Consider the following 23,486-nt stretch of genomic DNA (forward strand, 5'->3'; position numbering starts at 1 on the left):
GTGCATGAAACAGTTGAAACGTGCGACATGCAAATAGGGATATGCCGGTATCAATTTTCATGTTGCGATTAATTGCGAATGCTTTTATCACGGTATACGGTATTGTCACGGTATTGATGCAAATAGAGCAGAAAGTGAGTGCTAGCACAGGGGGCTGGGTTTAAACTCGCTGCTACTGTAACGCTGCTGGGCTTAGATGCCTGTGCCAGTCTCGCGTAAAACCTTCACAGAAGAGCAATGAGCGCGTGCATGACGTTCTATCGGAGAGCTGCTGATGAAAAGGCGTGATGTCAAGCCACTGTCAGTGTCAGAGGACTGGGGGAATGTGCCGTGCTCTTGGCATATGCTCTTGTGAATGACCATCATCCGGCATCGACAGATGAAGCGTTGCATTTTGCTGCATAGATCAGTTACCTGAAGCCGCGAGGCGACCGTTCATTCATCGTCTTGCATGCAAGAAATCTTCGAGGAATTGTGAGAGAATTTTTTTTTGAAGGTGCTCTCTTTGAGGCTTCGGCGTTCGTTTGCATGTGGATCTATCTGTCAAAACTGAGCTGAACGCAGAGACATCTTTTAACTGAACATTAGATACCATCCTCAGCTTTCTTCTGGATTGCAGGTGAGTGGACAAACGTGCTTCGTGAATTCATTTCAGCCCAGAGATGCTTTACGTGCGAGATGTGGCCAAGAATACTAATGTGTTCCGTGCGGTGTGCTAGAGGAAAGCATAGGGAAATGAGATCACGTTATAGGACTGAAATTTCTCATGCATCGCAAAGAAGTTGTGGTTTACGAGCAGTTTGGTTAGGATAATGGGATTTAATTTGGTGGTTTTGCTTTATGTATAAATATTTGCTTTTGATGATGCTGGCCACTCCAAATATCGTAGCCTATTCACTTTAGACACAGATAACCTTATCCTCAATGTCACGTTTCAACTTTTTTATTTAATATGCGAGCCGTAATTGGTAGCCTAATGATTGTGCACCTATATTAGTTTGAATTAATTTTGATTTTGCGTTCCTTGTATTTTTCCCCACACAATGTAAGAGATCAGAATCGGAAATAAAATGTAAATGTTTGTAAATTATTCTCATGTAAGCGAGAAAACATGCTAATAGGAATGTTGGTCATGAATCTTCCTCATGTAGCCTATATGCGCTTTCATAATCCCATTAACTTTATTTATGGATTTAATTTACGCTCATTTAAAGTGAATAGCCTAACGTTACCTCACACTCTTCACTTTTCGCTCTACTTGCTATCTTATCTTCTTGAATTTTCGAGTCTACTGAGTCCGTTTAATGTACGACTAACCCCATCATATATTCAGTTTTGTGGGACTGTGTCAAAGAAAATGATACACGTTCAGAATGTGAAACTGGTTGTTGCCGAGTGGTCATAATTCAGCTCTTCTACCTCAAACTCCGCTCTGTTCATCTGGACTGTTGCACTCACAAATCTTCATTTCCCCTCATACACGGCTCTGACATCGGCTCTAAAGAAAATAAATGTTTCTTTAAGTAGAAAATCGGCCAGCATTTGCATGAGAATCACTGGCATCTGCTATGAAGGACAGGGATGATATTAATCGGTCTGACTAACACAATCAAACGGCGCTTTCAGTGAGGAAGATGAGGTGAATTCATCTCGAGCGTGATCTCTTCACATCATCGTTGTTATCTCCGTCTTGAAGCGAAACAGTGGTTTGACCTCAGACGGCGTGTCGGCAGGGTGAAAACGGTTCATTCACGAACCGAAAGAGCACGTTGCTAGTGGATAAACGACGAAATTAACCCAGTTTAGATTAAAATTGTATCCACATTTCATTTGAGATGAAAAAATGAAGCAGATAAACCCCAAAGGAAGTCTTAAAAGTTTGTATTTCGGTATGTTTCAACTGCGTTTGCAAATAATCTTTTAGTAACCACAAAAGTTAGGTTACAAGTTCGTTAGTGCGTTAAATAGACGCTCACAGAAATCGCGTTCGCCCGAGGAGGTCACCATAGCAACAGTAGACTGCTCGAGCGCCTTCCTGTAAGATCAGTATCGGACGGTACGTTTACATATCACAAATATAGGCCTAATTACAAAAGTGTTTTGTTTATAAGATCTTTAAGATAGGCTAGCTGACTGTTGGATAACTATACAGAATAAAAAAAAAAAATCACTCTTCACTCAGCTTTTGTTTTATGACACTTTCATTGGGACTGCATATTTGACTGCCTGATTGTCCAATTCAGTTGTAACCCCATAAAGTCATTAGATGTCTGAATTTTACTTCATATTTCACATTTAATTCAGTGGCAATTCTTAAGCCATGGGTTCCCGTGGTGATGTCATGCACAAGTTATGTTATTTTTTGCCAATTTAGTAATTTTTTCAACTTTTTCAGTGCTGCTCCTTTGTTAATCAGCATGCATTGTGTATTTGGTCCGGTATGCAATGTTAATTTATAATAATAAACAAGCTTTTGATACATTGTTTCATGTGATTATGATTCCGGTGTAGGTTATGCTGACTCTGTGCAGATTTAAAAAGCCTTTATTGGCAAATTTAACCTTAGTATAATTGGTTTATACTGCCATGAATGGTTTAAACATTGCTCATCAGAAAGCAATAAGTGTCACTTATGTAGGTTTGACTCCCCTGTGTATGGCAAAGTATGATTACATTCTGTACGTTGCATTCTGCTCACTATGTGGCTTTGTAGTGTGTTCTCTTTGATGAGGCGTTGAGAGGCAGAGAAAGCTGTAGAGCATCTCTAGATCACAGGCTCTTTAATAAATAAGGTTAACTACACAAAGCCGAGAGGACAAGTCTCCACTGGGTGCACACCCATCAACTTTACCTGCTTCCTCCTTTCCCTTACCTCGCAGGCTCCATGCGGTTTGGTCAGAATCGTAAAGTAAATGAAAGGCCGTCTTTTCCTTATCTCACAGCATGATCTTCCTAAGTTGGATTTGCATGTTTGCTCTGATTGTCAAAAAGCCTCTAGCATTTTTACATAGCGCTGCATACTATTGATTTGATTATGTCAGTCAGGTGCATTAAGCGTTTCCTGAAGGGTAATTGGAGGGTATTTGCTTAAAAGCAGTTTGTTCCTCTCTTTTTAGCTGTTGGCTCTCAGATAGATGCATACGTTTAAAAGGAAACTGAGGGTCGATTCTGAATGGGGTGGCCACAAGAGACCCATACTGAGTGCTTATCCTCCTTGCCCCAGTTAAATATTGTGCTCGAGTGTGTTAGTTTAGGGGCCAATTTGGATATGTGCTTGTATCTTCTTGGCTCGGATTTTGAGGTCAGCGATATTACCTTATCAGTTCATTCAGAGGAGACTCTGCAGCTGTGAAAACGGCAATGTAAAGATCCTAAAGTATGTGCTATCTCATCACTCATCTCTCCCATTGTCCACCAGGCATCTAGTGTTTGCAGAACAGCTCCTTGGTCTCTGGCTTTGACTGAATGTTGAGATGAGTACTTGATGGATAGTCACGAACAATCCCCCCAGCAACCTTCGAGTAGGCCTACGTAGATCAGTAGCGCCAACTATTGATGAGTACGTTGCAGCAACAAACCACAATGTCCGAAACTACCCAGGGTTCCAGAGTGGTTAACCCACAGACAGAGGGGCATTTGAGGTTGGTGGGTCACACATAAGACCGTGCTTGTTTTAGTTGCATGCTGTGTCACCAGCATCATGATGGCATACGGGCTTGCACCATTTAGCTTTTAGAATTTGACAAGTTGTGATGCATGCAGGCGGAATCCTTGACCTATTTCTTAATGAGTGAACAGTACAAATGCATTCAGAGGGCTGCGTTTGCAGTGCAGGCCTTACCACCGTCCCCCCACCGCTCGTGCACACAGACAGACTCTTGCATGCTTATGCCCTGCAGGATGGGCTCTTGTCGAGAGAGTTCATCTGCTTCCTTTATGCTAGTCTCATGTATTAGTGTGTGTATCCAACATTTGTTTGTTTTAACGCATTGATCTTGCATTCTCTTTTGCAGCGTTGCCGCTCGACTGTTTATCTATGTCTCTCTACCGTCCATCTGATCTGTCACAACAAAGATCGCTATCACTCTTGACCTTTATTGCTTGCTTAAAGCGTGTTTTCGGTGTACGCATACATGCATCCAAGTGTACCAAAGTGGAGCCAGATGTGGTGCCGATTACAATTATCCTGTGACATTGATGTTTGGAAGCAGGATGCAGATTCACTGTAAGTAGAAAATGGTTTGCACTGGTCTTCCAAATAGTTAGCTCCAGCTGCCCGGCTTCTCTGTCTGTCTTCGTACTTCGTGCATAAACAACCTGTTGTGATAATTTGTCTTCAGCATTGGTGGATTAGGCATGGGGTTGATACGGTGACCCGGCGTTTGGCAACACTGTAATTAGGCCTGTGTTTTCTGCTTCAGCTAATTACCCTTGAACAGTTGGTGGACAGACTCTCGCTTGGAAGGTGCCAGTGAGAGAATTGTGGTGTTGACGCATTTGCAGCTCCAGAGTGTGGGTACGAGAATCAGACGAGTCAAACATGCGCAGGTGCCAGTCATTCTGAGCACGCTGCCAGTTTAATGCAACATTTTATTAAGAATGCAAACACATGTTCGCCATAAGATCTGTTGTCTATGTCACTCTCCCTAAGCAAAAGTGGTGTTTTCTTCTATAAATTATTTATTCATCCTTGTGTCATTCCAAACCTGTATTACTTTGTTTTTTTCTGTAGAACATGAAAGGCTGTTTTTGTCCATACAGTGACAATGGAGTCTAAAATAACTTTGGACCCTCTTAACCGTCATTCATACAAGCATTAGGACATTATTCAGAAATATCTGCTTCTGTATTCCACAGAACAACAAAAGGCATAAGGAATGACATAAGGGTGAATAAATGATGACAGAATTTTCATTTTTGGGTGAATTGTACTTTAGAGCTAACGTCATTTTATGCCACAACACTCCTACTGTAAAAAGTTATATTTAGAGAACCTTAAGGCACTTGTACTCTGTTTTTTTTTTTGCGCTGTGATCATCTGCAAAAACTGATATTGCTACTAGTAGCTTGTTGAGACCATTTTTGCTTTTGACTATCTGAAATAGTGCTTTCATATGAGCAGCTCAAAACACAGACACAAAAATCAATTGCCTCCCATTTCTCCAATACAAACTCAGACCCTCCACTGCCTTTTAATGAGTGGGCCAATAAATGCATGCTGTTCTGAGAGAGAACTTTTTGAGGGTAACGGGGTGAGCGTGGTTTTATGGCTAATTGTTATTATGTGAGATGCTTTGGTTTGGGATGGCTGGGGCTTTTTGGATGTTTGGGCCATGTCTGTGCTTAGTTTTATCCGGCCTTCATGATTGAGTTTTGCCTCTTGAGACTTTGGCCAGAAAGAAAGCACTTGAGGAAGACAGAGAAAAGACTTTGTGTGTGTGGAGTGGGAGAGAGAGCGATCGAGAGAGAGCAAGACACATGTTGCCGTGTGCCTGGTCATAATAGGCAAGAGTTCTCCAGTTAAACCCAGCACTCCCCTTCTCCTTCTCTCCCCCTGTAGCCGCCGCCAGCTTGCAGAAAACAAAAGCTTTTGTTTAGATCTTCAATCCAGCAGATGGGAGGAAGGACAGTAAATGAAAACAGCAAAGGGAATGGAGCAAGTGGACCATGATGGGGAGCATACAAACTTGGAGGCCGGTCCTTTGGGAAGAGTAACGGTCCCTGAAAAATGCTGCCACGAAGTTCCTGCACTGTATCGGCCCTCTGTTACTTTTTCATCCCAAGCCATTGACTGAAAGCGTTAGTCAGAGCCTCCAGGCTCTCTTGGGGCCCGGGCTGCTTTTATTAAGATGTTAATGGAATTGCCTTCATGACACACTTCTATAGGACATCCATTCTTCAGTGCCTCAATCTGTCTTCTGCGTGGAACACATTAGCAGATTACGCACAACAGGTTCCTCGCGCATTCGAGGTTCACTCATTGTGGTACTACTCTAAGACTCTATAATTCTTTCATGTATATAATCCTTCCCGCCACCTGCATGCCATATTTCACAGCATGTGAAGACCTCCCATTTCGGTGATAACAGTAATAATGTATGGACTATACTATAGTGCTTCTGTTTGTTTGTCAGTGAATTGTAGGCTGATTGTATAGTAACATCAAATCAGTATGTTAAACCTTTTTTATACACAGCATCTAAAAGGAGGCACGGTATGCTTACGCAAGCCTTTTGTGCCTTCCACAAACCTCTAATGATTTCCCTCCCTTAACCACAACCCCTCATGTTGTGTTTGCTAAGCCCGTACTTGAGATTCCTTTTTTTACAGTCCGTAATTTGTGTGTGATAGAACTTCATCCTATCAGTATTGGAATTCTTGCTTACTTGTCTTGTTTATTGGAATGGTCACTGGCTGTGTAATTACCATTCAGTGATTCCTTTTGATTGACAAGTGTTAGCTAACTGACAATGTAATAATAATCTAATAATATTTGATACTTCGTTTTTTTAAATGGCAGTGCACTCAAAAATAATTTTCTCTCCCTTACGTGATTCCAAAGTTATGACTTTCTTTCCTCTGCAGAACTGTTTTGTATATAGAATGAAAGTCAATGGGGTCCAAACCAATTTGTTTTATTGTATGGACAAAATAAAATGCTGAGACATTTGTTATGTCCCTCAGAAGAAAGAAAGGCCATGGGCAGGTAGACAAGTGTTACCCAAGGTTCGTGTTCTGTGGATATACACACTGCCCCCTGTTGACTGGAGGTTGTAGTCCTTGTTTTGAAGTTGTCATTTCAGTGTTGCATTGATGTGCTTTCTAATTCTCTTTTTCTTTTCTGCTTGATTCAAGAGCAGTGCACATTCAAATCACACCTTTTCCGGCCTCTGAGTGGTGCACTGGTGGGAATAATTCCTTTGTTGTGGGAATATAATTGCTTTTAACCTCCTTTTACCTGTCTGAGATTTTTGGCTTATGCACGTACGCTGACGTGTACCCACCTGCATCCATGCTGTCTGCTTTGTTACAATTCTCAAGTCAGCCATAGCCTTATCAGGAGAGATAGCTCCTCTTTCCTGTCAGGAGGCAGACGCCTTAACACATCCTCTCCACCTCAGCTGGGAAAAGAGCTCCGATAAGCCTACCAAATTCATTCCTGAGCCTGATAGCAAACAGGGCTCCTCGGAAAAGAGAGAGAGAGACAGAGGCAGGAGAAAAGGGATCTCAAGAAGATAAACACTTTCCACAGCACAGAGAAAAACAAACTGAAAGTGATGATGAAAGTTGATGAAACTCTCAACTTCCAAAGTAAAAAATATGACACATGCCATCTTTGTGTACCCATGATCATAACTGGTTTGTGCGAGCACATTCACAGAAGGCCCGGCTGGTGCCAGGAGTCTTGGACACGCTCCTTTGAAAACAAGAAGTATCCATACTTAGAATGAGAACAGAGGGTCATACCGAAGGAGCGACTCAGAGTGGGAAAAGTATTCTGGACTGAGAAGTTCTCCCTTATGCTCAGCATTCTATTTGAAATCTTTACTTTAGCTTGGGTAGCACTAGCAGCCACAGTGAATTCAAAGGTTCCTTGAGTTCTTGCTAGTTATTTCAAATGTATACTTCACATAGAGAAGAAACATTGAAATTTCACGATTCGATTCGATTCTCATTCACAAGCTTTCGATTCGATTCCCAATTCCATGCGATTCGATTCAATATCGATTATTTTGGATATATATCAGGTACAGTACATGACAAATTTTCTCAAGGAAAAATTATCTCTTAACTAATGCTGTAAAATATACATGAGAGTCAGTTGGTACTACATTACTATAATATTGAAGGTTAAAACTGACTGATTTTTTAGGCTATACAACTGCTTAAATTACACTTAATTAAGTTTTTATAATAAAATGTTACAATTACATAATAATATTTCTACTTCAATTCGTTGAAGAACGGTAACAGTTATAATGAATATATTATATGGTGCATATATTTAGCAAAATGCTCCTCTCTACAGTTAATTTTTCTAGCTGACCTCGCGCTGCCGCTTTTATTGAACCGAGGCGCGCCGCGCAACAGTGATCACTCCAGTCCACATTAAACAGCGCCAAAACGGCATTCATGAACAAGAATCAATATCGTTTCGTAAAAATGAGAATCGATTATAATCGAGATATCGATATTTTTTACCCAGCCCTAATTGATAAGGCCCACACGTAAAAAACTGCAGATTTCCACAGAATCTGAACACCCATCATTTGTTCCTGAACATTTCAGTGGTAATTTTTTCTCTATTTTGGATAATTGATCCAAAATACAGGTTACAGCTTACAGGTTTTCTTTCTGAGGAATACTGACTACAGCACTTAGCTATCTTGTTGTTTGATAGCTTGTCCTTCAAAGGCGATAGTCACAATGAAACTGGAAAATATAGAGTCATTTCAAAACATCAAGGTCATTGGGTGCACTAGAAATTGATTAGACCACAAATCTGACCTTTGGGGGAAGCGTGATTGTTTGAGCATGTACAAATCTGTCCGGAATCATGATAACAATAAACAATCACTGTTTTCCTTTCTCAGCTTATCAGCTCTCCTATCAAATGAATCATTTGTTTGTGTGTTGTACATAAAAATTCTTGTAGGATGTTTTCTAACAGCTTCTGTATCTTTTTTTGACCTGCTAACGTACAACAGAGATGTCATAGCATGATTTCTGCTGTGTCAAACCTCAACAATATTTCCCTTCAGCATTCCATATTTGAGGTTGAAAAGGCAGCACAATTACGCACGTAAGCGTTCGTCTTTTGGATTACACCACAGGAAATAAATAATCAAATGTTGACATCATGTATAATTCACAGGTCAGCAGCAATGTAGGTCAACCGCGCTTCTTTTCTTGAGCATTTAAGGGGAGCGACTGTCGAATTAGGGTATCTAAGACAATTATCCCAAGTGTGACAGCACAGAGAGTCTCAACAGAGGACAGCAGATCCCTGTATTGTTCGCCGAGATGTTGATTAAATATGACTGCACTGAAGCTACTGCCTGCCGTTGGGGGTTGGGGAGGGACGGGGCAAGAGAAAGGGAGGGATAACAGAAGGGTGGTTTGGGCAGGTTCTCTGCTGTGAATGAATAGCGGCTCAAGTCTGCATCAGTAGCAGTTTAGGATTATGGGTTAATGCTGTTTAATGCCTGCCACACAAGAAGTGAAAGCGTGGAATCTGTGACACTCTGTCACTGTGATGTAATGGTGTCAGCTGGGTGTTTACTCAGCACGGTGCTCTTGCACTGATCTGAGTCCAGCTTTTCTGGATTGTTCATATCAGGACTTCTGGAAGCTCAGCAGGTTATCTAGCTGTTGGCCATTTCCTGGGGCCTTCCTCAACTTTGAAGTCAACATGAACCAAAATGGATGCTATTTACTTTCTTAATACACATTCCTGATCTGATTGTCCACTAAATGCTGCATGTTATTCCAAGGAAATGTACTCTGTTTCTGAAATTACACTGAAAAAATTATAATATATTGTTCCGGTATTACACAATGGCATATTGGTACCTGTATATTTTACAACTAATAAAGTGATATAATTTTATTATATACCAAGCAACATAAGTCAATACTCGTACAAAGACGAAGCATGGTCTCTGTACAAAAACAAGCAAAAACAAAACACCTTCAGGTTAACACAAAGCCCTAAAATAAAGCAATGAACATGACCTAAATGTAACACAAAAAACCCTTAAGTACATTACTGATAACAAAAATGAGGAGAGACAAAGTCATTTTTATAGAATATAATCTTATGTCAATGTCCTTTTGTTTTTTATCTTGTTTCATTGTACTGTATAATATGTCATTTTGTATGCATCAGTGAAGGATAATGGGTTGAGTGCCATTTCATGTTGATTTTGTGGTTGCTAGGATGTTCCTGGGTGGTTGCTATGATTTCAAATAGTTGCTTGGGTGGTCTGTGTGGTTGCTAAGGTGTTGCTGTGTTGTGTTGTTTTGGTTAGTTGATAGGCAGATGCCAGGATTGGTCAAAATACAGAACTGAAAATTGGCACCAAATATTAGTACTAATCAAACTTCTTCCATTCATTTCAGTTCTACATCTATGCATTCAAATTTATATCATGCTGTTTTCCTGATGTTAATTCAAATTCAGTTCAGATTTAGGAATTACATTACATTTTCACCAGGGCGCACAACCCTGATGGTCATCTAGTCAGAAAACAAATTTTCTAAAATCGTTTTAGATAAAACAGCCTGATGAACTCTGAAAATATACAACTTTGCAGAAACATTCTCATTACCACAAGCGCTTTAGAGGCTTTTAGGTTGAATTGTTTAGTGAGTTTTTGGCAGTAACCAGAGGCGTCTTAACTGCTTGCAAACACATTTGAGATGAAGTTTCTAACCTTCAGCTGAGTTGAAGACGGCGCTTATTGCCACGGGCAAGAGTTCAGAGGTGAACTGAGCTCAACCACCCACCTTATATGCTCATTGCATTGGTCCCACATCAACTGTTTTGGAAATACTCCAGTTATGTAACGGACTCGAAAAAGGCAGAGCTGCTGTTCCTGGAGGCGATAAATATTTAATTATCTCTGCCTGTCATTATTATGCATCAGAACGATTCTGTAAATTGAAGGCTTTGTTGAAGAATTTTTCGAAAGCAAGCATGCTCGCAAAACAGTATGGTTTGTGAGAGCCTGAATTAAAAATGAATGCGCTTTATAATGTTTGTTTGTTTACTCATTTAGTTTCAGCCTGACAATTAACAGCTTGTAGTAGACAGCTTTCCTAAACACTGTCCCTCCTTCGTTCCTCTGTTCCCCCCTTTGTTTGCTCAGTGGGGTGGAGGAAAGAAGTGTTTGTGGCTGCAAGCAAGCATATGTGTGCATGCGTACGTGATGTTGGGTGGAGTTTTGTTCTTGTATGTTGGTGCTGTGGTGTCGATATAACCATGCCCACTTCTGTCAAGCTTTATCTGGGTTGTTGCATCACCTACTGATCTTTGCAGGACTTTGGCAGATGCCCAACGTGTCTGCATTAATGACCAGAGACACACACACCTGTCCTTCTTAGAATGAAAGGCAGGTCTCTGATTGTCTTTCCATTGATGTTGGATCAGTAAAACGAAGCCCAAGGTGTCTAAGTGTGCGGCCGTGACTGGGTTCTTCTTGTGGATTCGTGCTTCTGTCTAGCCAACTGGCCTTAGGCTTTCCACACCGAGTCAATACGCTTCAAATCATGCGGCTACTCTGCTTTGCTCTCTCTCAGAACAAAAGATCTTCACCTAGATAAGATCCTTGCAGAAACACCTCAGGTTACGGCATAAATTGTCCCAGTAACTCCGTCCGACAACCTCATCAGTATACCGTGACCTGCCATCAGCCTCAATCTTCTTGATGTTCTAACGGTGGTTAAAGGAGATCTACTACAGATCATGTCTGTGTCCATCATCGCTGTTGCACGCTGTGATAAGTGGATGAATTAAATGAATGTAGAGATTGTGGTAAACTCGGCGGTTATGTATGCTGTCCGACATACTGCGGGGTCACAGCCTATCAATCCCCCACATCTTCAACACGTCGCTCCACATTTAAATCCTTCTCTGATGCTTTCTTGTCCTCCTACGTGTGACAATGACATTTATTTTTCATCAGCTAAAAGTCTTGATTTGTTTTACATTTTTTTCATACCTTTTCAGTGCAGAGTGGGAGATCGTCCTATCAGTCAGTACTTCATTGTGAGGTGTTTTGTCTCATCTTGTTGTATGTAGAATGTAAATTACTGTGAAGCAACAATGAAGATTGAATACTACAAGGATTTTTTTCTTGGCCCTCCAGAAAGATCGATTTGTATTTCTTTTCTTCTAGAAATATTTGCGAATATATATTGCATGTATTTGTTTATAGTATATATGTATGTATGTGTGTGTGTGTGTGTGTGTGCGCGTGTGTGTGTGTGTATATTAGTGATGCGCGGATGAGCTAAAACGTCACCCGAATCCGCAGCTTCAAATAAATTATCCACCCGCCAACCCCCGCACCTGTATTTTTGTCTGATTTAGATAACCGCCCCCGACCCGCACCCGATCATCACATTAGGGTTCGTACGGTTATAAAAAACCTGGAAAAGTCATTGAACAGCAATTTCCAGGCCTAGAAAGTTTTTTGAAAAGTCATGAAAATCTATTTCACAATTCTCTGTATAATAGAATTATGTTTAATCAGATACTGAATTTCGTTGCGGGATTGCGCATACATCGCATTACTCATTCCCGCAGCTTTCGACTTTAAAATTAGGGAAATTACTGCAAAACCTTTATTCAATATAGCGTGTACTGAAATAAATGAACTTTTCCATGACATTCTAATTTATTGAGATGCACCTGTATGTTACACTGAAGACTGAAGTAATGGCTGCTAAAAATTCAGCTTTGCCATCACATGCATAAATTATTTTTTAAAATATATTAAAATAGATTTTTTTTATTTTTAGTAATACTTCACAGTATTACTATTTTTACTGTATTTTTGATCAAATAAATGCAGCTTTGGTGAGCATGTGAGACTTCTTTCAAAAAGCATTAAACAAATTCTTACTGACCCCACATTTTTGAACAGTAGTGCCTGTAATCAATTATTTAATTTTATTTTTAACTACATTTTTTGTTTAATAAAATTAATTTTGCAATGATTTTTTATTATTATAAGTGAAATATATTATCCATATGTGACCCTGGACCACAAAACCAGTCATAAGGGTAAATTTTTTTTAATACTTCATCTGAAAGCTGAATAAACAAGCTTTCCATTGATGTATGGTTTGTTATGATAGGATAATATTTGGTCAAGATACAACCTTTTGAAAATCTGGAATCTGAGGGTGCAAAAAAATCAAAATATTGAGAAAATCGCCTTTAAAGTTGTCCAAATGAAGTTCTTCGCAATGCATATTACTAATCAAAAATTACGTTTTTATATATTTACAATAGAAAATGTACAAAATATCTTTATGGAACATGATCTTTACTTAATGTCCTAATGATTTTTGGCATAAAAGAAAAATCAATAATTTTGACCCATACAATGTATTTTTGGCTATTGCTACAAATATACCCCAGCGACTTAAGACTGGTTTTGTGGTCCAGGGTCACATATAATCATAAACCGTTTTGCTGGGAAATGATGGCATGTGATGGTAAAACATGACTAATTTTAGTTTTCTCTGCATTTTTACTGATGCTTTCAAGACTCAAAAGTAATTTTTTAAATTTCAACACAACCTCATCCGTGTTGCTCTTGTAGATATCATTATTTTGGATATTAAAACTCAGAACTGATAACTATAAGGTTGCTGGTCTGGTTTCCTCAAGAATGAGCTATCTCCACTATTATGTCATTTGGCAAGTCACCTAATCCCAAATTACTCCAGGGGAATTGTCCCTGTAATAAATTCTTGGTGTGATTTATATAGTGACTACATGTGAAAATTATGCAAACAAATTCCTTAGCCCTGGTCACTTGGTGTTAAATGATAGTTGGGTTCTACTTACCTTTTATGTTTTTAAAAATCAGATGCGACACTGACAGTACTAAGTGTACAATACTGGCAGTATCCTTTGGCAGTACAGAATATGACTTGAATTGGGAAACAAGAAAGAAGGAATGTGAATAAGACCTCTCTGATTGTTCCTAGCGAAAGTGAGTCAGACAGGAAGAGGAAGGGAGCAAAAAGGAAATGGGCATTATGTTAGTCGCGCTCAGGGGAAGTTTGATGGACGGGGCACGGCATTGGCGTGACCGTTCTCACAGGACGGAAGAAGTGGCTTACTGTTTCACATGCCGGTCACCGAGGATGACTGGCACGCTGCCATGCTAAGATCAGGCAAGATAAGTCACCCTCTCTGGAGAGACTCCTAGTCAGAGGCTCAAGTATATTCTTGCACTAAAAGTCATTTCCGATTCTCCACCCAAATTATTTCTGTCAACACCTGGTATAAAAACGCAAGGATCAGCAATTTTGCTTCCTTCCCTCCCTCTCTGATTAATGTAGTTTGATTTTAGCAATCACATGCTTAGTTTATGAATGCATTTCTCATGCTCTGACATTGACCTGTTTTGTTTTGCCTGATGTAGTTTCAAACAACTTCCTGCTCTGTTTCTGCGTTTGCAAATGACTAAGTCAGTGAAAGTCAATGAGCCTCTTGTCTCCATGAAGTAACTTGTTAATTCCTGGTTGGATGTATTGGCTGTTCACTGACTCACATAGCCTGCAACAGTATAGGTCTCGAGGAAGAAGTCCATTCAGAATCTCCACTGAGAACTCCATTTAGAATTGAGTTGCAAATGCCTTTTACGTTCCAATTTGAATTTGAATTTAAATTGAGGTAGGAAACATGTAAGTTGAATTAAAATGAGCGAAATTCTAAGAAATTAGAAATGTTAACTTTTAACAAGAAAAGTTTATCAAGACAATCCTTGAATATTGTTTGACAAAGCAAAAAATGTTACAGATAGATAGATAGATAGATAGATAGATAGATAGATATATGTGTGGATGGATGGGTATATATATATATGGATGGATGGATGGATAAACAGAGAGAGGGATGGATGGAGAGAGAGAGCGTGAGAGAAAGAGAGATGGATGGATGGATATGTGGTTGAATAGATAGATAGATAGATAGATAGATAGATAGATAGATAGATTGATAGATAGATAGACGGATAGATGGATAGATGGATGGATAGCTTTTGTGGACCAGGGTGAAAGAACACTTAAAGGAGACATATTATTCCCCTTTTTACAATATGTAATATAAGTCTCGGGTGTCCCCAGAATGTGTCTGTGAAGTTTCAGCTTAAAATACTCCACAGATCATTTATTATATCATTTTGAAAATGCCTATTTTGAGTGGAAGCAGAAACACGCTGTTTTTCGGGCCTGTTTCTTTAAATGCAAATGAGCTGCTGCTCCCCACCCCCTTTTGCAAAATAGAGCTGCGCCATTACAGCTCGTACCTGCTAAAAAACATCTGTTTTGGTTCTGATTATCATGTTTATCATGCTGAAATCATGCGTTTTAAACCATATGAGTTTAAACTTCTGATATACGATTTTCTGAGTGCACACGGACAGAAAGCGCCCACCACACAGCATGTGAGTACTAACCTAAGTTATCTTTCACACACAAGTTTACATTAAAAACTAGGGATGCTCCGATCCGCCTTTTTCTCCTCCGATACCGATTCCGATACCTAGGGTTCGGTATTGGCCGATATCGATACCGATCCAATACCAGTGAAGTTTTTTTCCCCCATTTAAATAAATGTAGAATTTATATATCTCTGTGTGTGGAACTGATAATCATTCTTTCACAATCTACTAGATACAGACTACTTCATTATAAAGAAGTATCACATCAATTCTGCATGTTATGTAAGACTCTCTCGCTCTCTTTCTCTCTCTCACTTTGCGCGTGTGAGAGAAAGCGTCAGGGAGTTGTGCGCCTTCACACTAGAGTTTACGTTACGTCAAATACACAAACACAGGTGCGCTGCGCATCCATTCAAATGAACTGAAAAATATCGCAGATCGCTTGACGGAGAGTGAAACTCTGAAGCGGTCAGTCAGGGTTCTGTGAGTGAAAACAGTTAGCATGTTTTGCTCAAATTTTCGCCATGGCGTTAGAACTGGCACACCGTTGTTGCTTTCGAAAACACAATGACGGTGCCGTGGGTGGAAACTTACAGATTAAGGGTTGGTAATATTATAATGAGATCCCTTTGCCACGTCACCAAGGGAGCGAAATCAGACGCGCTCTTTTTTTCAGAGGCTTGCAGAAAAAGGCTTACCAAAACAAAGTTACTGGGTTAATCTTTTTCACGTTTCCTTGGTTGGTAGATGCACCGGGGACCTGATTATAGCACTTAAAATCTGGAAAAGTCAGATTTTCATGATATGTCACCTTTAATTTCCCAGAATGCATTACCATTCAGAAATGTTTTTCCTCTCATTCCAATTCATCTTCAGCTTCAGCTGTATAAATCAGTCTACAGTAGCTCTGTTTGAAGTTGGCATGATTGGCAGAGATGGCACATCATAAATCATTACATGTTTGGAAAAGTTTCTGGTCCCATTTAGTGTCAGATCTTTCTCTATTTCCATCTCTTTCTGTGTTTCTCTCTTTCTTTCTCTTATTTCCTCAAATAGCTTTGGGTTCAGCCGCTCCCTCTTGCCCAGCTGAAACAGATGCTAATTTGAATCATCATTCACACACAGATTAGTCTTTGATCAAACTTAATGCCCAAGGAGCGTCTGTTGCATTTGAAAGGAGAAAAAAAAACACCCTTTCATCTGTTCCGAATCTACTCTGCGAGGGAAAGAGTCAGAGGCGCAGATGAGGGAAAGAAGCATTTTAGATGGTTGTAGCCATTCAGGTTTGAGACCATGACCAATGCGGATTGTCCAGAAATGGTGCCTGAACTGCTTAAAAACAGCATGACCCTGAGACTCACACCTCAATGTTAGTCCCAAAGGATCTGTGTGTGTTGCATATGGTCTACTTAGTCAGTAGTATAATTCTATTACTATTCTGTTCACATGTGGGGCTGGGTCTGGTAAGTCCCTGCTCTGAATTTCAATTCCTGCTCTTCTGATGTATGCCTGTGTATGAGCATGTGATTCTGTCATCACATATATATGTATATATATGTATGTATATGTATATACGTGTCATTAACAAATGTTCATTCAGGTAGGGTTATGGTGGGGTTATTCTTATAGAGCAAAATAGGAAAAGAAAAATATCAACATTTTTCTCAAGAAAACACAAGTGGTTCCTTACCATGTGAATGTGTTGTGCATGGTTGTCGGGGCATTGCCACAGTTGCTAGGGTGGCTGCTAACAGGTTTATTACAATTTTACATTTTAACTTAGTCTTTATTTGTATTTCAATTTGGGTTTCAGTTTTATTTGTTTTGTTTTCACTATGATTATTATTTTTAGTTTAGTTTTAGATTTTTCTGACTATTTTATCAGACTATTCTAGTTTATTTATTTAAATAATTGCTTAACATTTTAGGTTGTATAAATTACCTAAAATAATAAAATATTCTATTGTTTATACATTTATTTATTTATGCATTTGTTAAATTATATACTTGTTTTGTTTTCATGTTATGATTATTAGTTTTAGTTTAGTTATTTTATTTTTTTTAACTATTCTAGCTTTTTTATTAAAGTATGTGCTTAACATTTTAGGCTGTATAAATTACCTTTAAGTAAATAATATCTATTTATTGTTTATCTTATTTATGTGTAAACTTGTTTGTGTATACATTTATTTATTCATTTATTTATATACTTGTTTTGTTTTCACTTTATGAATACTAGGTTTAGTTTAGTTTTAGATTTTGAGGTTTCCAGTTTATTTGTTTAATTATTTATATCTATCAAGCCATTTAACTATTTATTTAGTTTATTTATTATTAATTCTTTGTTTAGTTATTTTAGGGCTGCCAAATTAAAGCTAAAGTTTAATTCTTTTTTTATTCATGAAAATATTTTAGTTCAGTTGCAGTTTTTCTCAGTTATGTTAATTTTTATTTCTAATCCAGTTAAGACAAGTTTTTGTTTTTTATTATTTGTTCACAATAAAACTAGGTGGTAGTATGTGGTAAAAGAGTCACCCACCTCTCTGTCCAAGATGCTCTCGTGAAAGAAGCACCTGAAGAGAGGAATTGCTAATAAAAGATGAGATGGAAGCCAGCAACTCCTATTTGGCACTTTGTGTGATGGGCAATGCCTTTGAAACCAAGGGCATGAAATCAAAGTCCCATTGCTTTAGCCTTTTAGCATCTCTCTCTGCTCTTTTCTGGGCATCAGTACTGCCTTCCTCTCTTCCATTGTTCAGCGACGTTGCCTATTCATGTTTCATCTGGTGCATTTGTTATAAGGCCTGATCTCTCACACCTGGCCTGGTGTGCTAGATTCATGCCTCAGTGAAAAAAGTGCTTTGGTGTTAGTATCGTGACACAAAATTCTTCATCCGTTGTTGTAGGTCAGTGTGACATTCACTACTCTCCGCAGCTCCTCTGCAGCTCGATTTTCAGTTTCAGATTTGTGAAGAATGGAATATCAGCATGGTTCTCTGCTGCCCTCGGTGAGCACAACAAAGAATGGCTGAGAGGATTGACTGGTATTTTTCTTAAAATGTACTATTAGTCTTTTTGAGATTTAGTGGCCTATAAAAGTTGCAGTCTAAATATTACATGTTAATTTGTCCTGAAACTCTACGACATTGAATAGGTCTTGCTGGTAGTCTGTGCAAAAGGAAGTGACCTCGTCCAAGAACAAGGGTCACATGATGCCAGAGCTCACGAGGTGTTTGGCCTACAGGAAGCAGCCCTCTTATTTTCCACTTCACACTCCTTTTCTCTGGGCGTTGAACTCTGAGCGGTCTGGAGAGCAGTGACTCAGCATTTCCGCTGGCTAGATACCATGGTTGTCAGGGTTCAGGATGAATAAGTTGGCACTTCCAAGCGCTCAAAATATTACTGACCTTTTCCCTTTCTCTCAGGCCGGAAGATGGACATGCTCCTCGTGCTGTTGGCAGCAGACCACTTCTTACCTCACCAGCTATGAAGCTGTCAAGTACTAGAATTTGATTTGGCTATTCACTAATAACTTTTAGAAAAAGTTTGGACACCTCAGTCATACATAAGGGCAGATGTCTTCCCTATTTACCAGGAGTATTTTTTTATATTAAATTTTTTTTTTTTTTACTTTTTAAAGTATTTATTTAGGAGTAATAATAATAATTAAATCTAATAGAATAATGTAAAAGCTGTTTCATTCTACATGGAGTGGGTTGCCTCATGGGGGCTACCATTTTTAGGTCACATGACTAACAAAACAGCTATATTGACTAGCACATCATAAATTTATGTATATGAATGTATATGTATAATATATGTAACCTCTTTGCATTTGAAATGAATAACACATAGTTTAAAACTGTATCAGTGTTGATCATATAAATGTGGGCAGACATGCTAATGACCTTAACACTATGTAATTTCCAAATGACATGTTTTTGAAGCTTAGTTGCTATTAAGAGTTTCGAGCTTAGTATATGCATTTATTTTAAAATCCCATTTTTCCATGATGTGTGAAAACCCGCCTTGATGAAAATAACAATAACTGTTACATGCAATGAGTAAGATCCATATATGACCCAATGGTCGCTCAGACACTGCATTTTCCTTCCAATCTGGTAGCTTTTGACCTACTTCTGTCGCCATGTGGTACTTAACCAATCCACTAATTGCTTTCATTTATTCATACCCATGTGAAGTTTAGCTGTCCCAGTCATCTGCCTGTCATCTGCATGTATTCATGGAGAATTCTCTGCAGCCAACCTAAAAGCGATCACGTCAGGCTGGGCTTCACGGTGTACATCCTCGAAAGGGATGTCTGTCTGAAGGGCAAGAGGAAAAGGAGATATATTTAGAGAGATAAAGCCACGCCAGACACTCTCAGTGCTTCTGTAAAAGGCTTGGAAGTCTTCACTAGCTAATACAGGCAGTGCTGTTCCCTTATTGCCTCGATGCAGGCAAATATTTAGCTAAGTAACAAGCCGTCGACTTGATTCGCTCAGTTTTTATCACCCTTGATGAAATTATGGCCTTTGTTGTGGAAACTGTGGTTGCTGGAAGAGTACAAGAGGATGATGGAGAGAGAGAAAAATAGTACTTTGGAGAAGCTCAGACCTTGTCTAATGTAATAGACTGAAAAAATGGGTCCTGTATGTGCTAAATAAGATTTTAAGGTGTCTGTGTGCTGAATGTTAACCGTAAAGGAGAGAAATAGAATCTAGGATGCATTTAACACGGTGTGTATCAAGATAAAGTGGATGAGATGGCAGAGGGAAAAGGTATCTGTCCACTCATTGTAAAGCCTCTCAATCTTTCTGCCTTAAAGTTACGTGCTTATTGTAGCTTGCGGCGCGAGCAGCTTTTCACTTATGTTTGATTGCATTTGCGGTAGCGTTAACTCACTCTATGAGCTCTGGGAGAGATCGGTTCTTAAATCACAGCAGCTTCCTTTCTCGGAGTAATACAGCAAGCATGTGGAGAGACCCTGGAACACACTGGTGTATTAAATCCATATATAAATGCATAAATGAATAAAAACAAGCAGCTGGGCTCTTCCAGTGTGACCCTGTATTACAGTCACTCTCTCAGCGGGGCTAATAATGCCTTAGTTTTGATCAATAGAGATTTAAGCCCTCAATACTGGTGAATAACTCAGCAATGTGTATATTATGTATTTTGTACCTGTTTCACAGATGTAGTTGTCATGCAGAAACTCTTAATTACATGTAAATGTGAACAAATAAGAGAGGAATGGGCATAAGTTCAAACAATACCTATAAAAATACATTTTGAGGCAGTAATCTGTAAGCTTGATCACATTTATTTTTTATCTTGCACCCCTGAGTGCTATAGTTTGTAGTCTTTGGCACAGGAAAAAATAGATTTTATGCATTGTGATAAGATCTTTTTTCCCTCAGCCATCGTTATTATAAATATGTTTAAGGGCCAATCTCAGGAAAACATTTCCAGGTCTTATTTCACTAAATCAAAAGAAAAAAAATGATGAAAAATTACTGTTTTAGGATCGTTAGAATTTTTTGGCATTGTGATATTTTTATAATGATTATGCTAATTTTCCTGATGGAAATATAAAGAAGCCTTACACTCCAACCATCTAATGGAAACAGGATATTTTTAACCACACAAACAAAAAGCACTTCAGCTCAATTTGAGCTCAAAAAGTATCCATATAATACAGTTCCTTACAGGGGCACAAAATGAATCTGCTCCCGGCCTGATTAAAAAGCAAAACGTGATTGGTTACGTGCTGCGATTGGTCAGCGAAGTGTGGCTGTTATCTGATTGGTTTGAGCAGACGGTGGGTGGAGTCCACGCATTTGTGGATTTGTCAGCGTCTTGACATTGTAAATGTTTCAAAATCCGACATTCACAAATGTACGGGGAGCGATTCACAAATGCGTGCAGTGATCTACAAATGCACAGGACGCGATTCACAAATGAATGCCAGGCAAAGTTGTATTTGTGACATAAAAATATATTTGTGAATATGTTTTTTATTTGCAAATCTCATTTTATTTAATTGTGAATTTAATTCATGTTTGTGAAAGTTTTATTTGTGGATTTCATTCTATGTATTTGTCAATATGTTTAATCTCTTTACATTTATTTGTGGATCGTAATCTATTTATTTGGAATTATGCAACAATTCCATTTCCATTCAGCAGTGGCCCGATCGGACCAGTGACAAAATTCGTCAACTGTCCCAAGCATCTTTCAAGCTGCCATCGGGCAGTCCTTATTGTCGAGCTCTGCCAGAAGCAACATTATTCCTTTTGATTTTGGGTTAAAATATGGCCTGGACATATTTTTGATAAGATTCGCCCATAAAGTCATGCCTTGCATTGTTCACAACCTCGTTTTTTTGTACAATCGGACCTTCCCATGACTCACACAGTGGTTTGTCAATTGACTTGTGTGATTTAAAGAGTGTCCCTGACTTACTGAGCCGGGATAAGAAGAGACTATCAGGGGGTTCATTGGCATATCTCCATGCCTGCGCTTCCTGTGCGATAAATCAGCTGATATCCCCTGGATGTGGCTGGGTAGATGGACATTGACTGAAAGACATCAGTGGTCCGCTGGATCAATAGCGCTGGTAAGAGATCGCGCTTCCACCCCCAGCCCTCTGTTTATTAATAAACACACGCTCAGTGACAGTATATACTCAACAAAGAGGATGTCCTATATGCCTGTACAGACTGCCGTGACACTGCATACAGTTGTCATTCTCTGTGTAGACAGTAAAGCATTCAATGTGGCTTCCTAACATTCCATGCCTGAGCATGGAAAGCAATACACAGTAACGGCCCCATAAGACTATAATTAACAGACAGATTTATGACACCAAAGCAGTTATTTCAGCAGCATTTGCATGATTTATTCAAGTACTCGACAACAATGATGGTGTAAAATACATCAACTGCTGCAAATCTGTCCCTGTCTGTACCATAAACTTCTGTAGTTAATGGTCCCACACATGTATTAGTGGTCAGGAAGTACATTGAGGTTTTTGCATTGACTGGAGAAGTCTGTAATATTTCTGAATGACATTTTTAAGGCCGTCTGCTGTCCTTATTGTTTGTTAAGCTACGTGGCAGTGAGTTATCACAAAAAGGATTATGAAAGAGTATACTTTAGCTCCGCTGTCACAGATTAACCTGGAACATTGTGGCCCCCTTTACTACTGGCCATTATGGGATGCTCTACTGCACAGCAGCATTAATTGGATTGGCATCTAATTGATTAGACAATAGTGAGTCAAGCAGAGTACTGTAGGTAAAATGGTTGCTGGTCTACTACCTGCCATTGAAGTCCATAACTGAAACCTCTTCTTGTACTTGTGTTGATTATTTTGGATAGCTGTTAGTTGAACCTTTGGTTCCAGGGTTGTGGTTTGAACGGTGGTTTGAATCCAGACTGGAGTGGATAAATAGGTTAACGGATTAGTTCACCCAAAAATGAAAATTCTGTCATTAATTACTCACCCGCATGTTGTTTCAAACCTGTAAGACCTTTGTTCATCTTCGAAACACAAATTAAGATATTTTTGATGGAATCTGAGAGCTGTCTGACCCTGCATAGACAGCAATACAACTGAAATGTTCCCAAGTCCAGAGACGTAGCAAGGAGATCGGTAAAATAATCCATGTGACATCAGGGGTTCAACCGTAATTTTACGAAGCTACGAGAATACATTTTGTGTGCAAAAGAAAAAAAAAAACGACTTTATTCAACAATGCTGTTCTGTGTCAGCTGCGTCACGCCGGATCTGTTTCCTACGTTGTTGTGATTTGATCTGAACAAAAACAACGTATCCGTGTGACGCAGCTGACACAGAACAGCATACGCTGTTTACGTCCAGCGAATACTCTCCAAAATGGCGCTACAGGGTGACGCGCAGAAGACGAATTGTTGAATAAAGTCGTTATTTTTGTTTTCTTTGCGTATGTAACAAAGTTCGTAGTTCGGGAAGAAGGAGGAGGGAACCGGCGAACATTCAAACAAACCTTTAATTATAATGATTTATTATTATTATTAATATTATTATTATTAAAGGTCTATTCTGATTCATTAATTTTATGGGCAAACAAACACACAAATAAATAAAATATTGTATTATTATATTATTATTTACAAAGGTCTATTCTGTTTAATTAATGTTATGGGTAAATAAATATTATTTATTATTTTTATTATTTACAAAGGTCTATTTTGCTTTAATTTTATGGGTGGGTGAATGAATGAATGAATGAATGAATTAATTATTTATAAAGACCT

General features: G+C 39.0%; 1 protein-coding gene across 1 annotated transcript in view; it reads left to right on the forward strand.

The window, feature by feature from the left end:
• The first annotated feature begins 240 nt into the window (after positions 1-240).
• LOC107697844 (plexin-A2-like) overlaps positions 241-23,486 on the forward strand; it is an 82,091-nt gene continuing 58,845 nt past the window's right edge. The window contains exon 1 of the mRNA XM_016498693.1: positions 241-619. The gene's annotated coding sequence lies outside the window, so the exon portion shown is untranslated. The remainder of the gene's footprint in view (positions 620-23,486) is intronic.

Source organism: Sinocyclocheilus anshuiensis, unplaced genomic scaffold (genome assembly GCF_001515605.1).
Source record: "Sinocyclocheilus anshuiensis isolate Anshui unplaced genomic scaffold, SAMN03320099.WGS_v1.1 scaffold78, whole genome shotgun sequence".
Lineage (NCBI taxonomy): Eukaryota > Metazoa > Chordata > Actinopteri > Cypriniformes > Cyprinidae > Sinocyclocheilus > Sinocyclocheilus anshuiensis.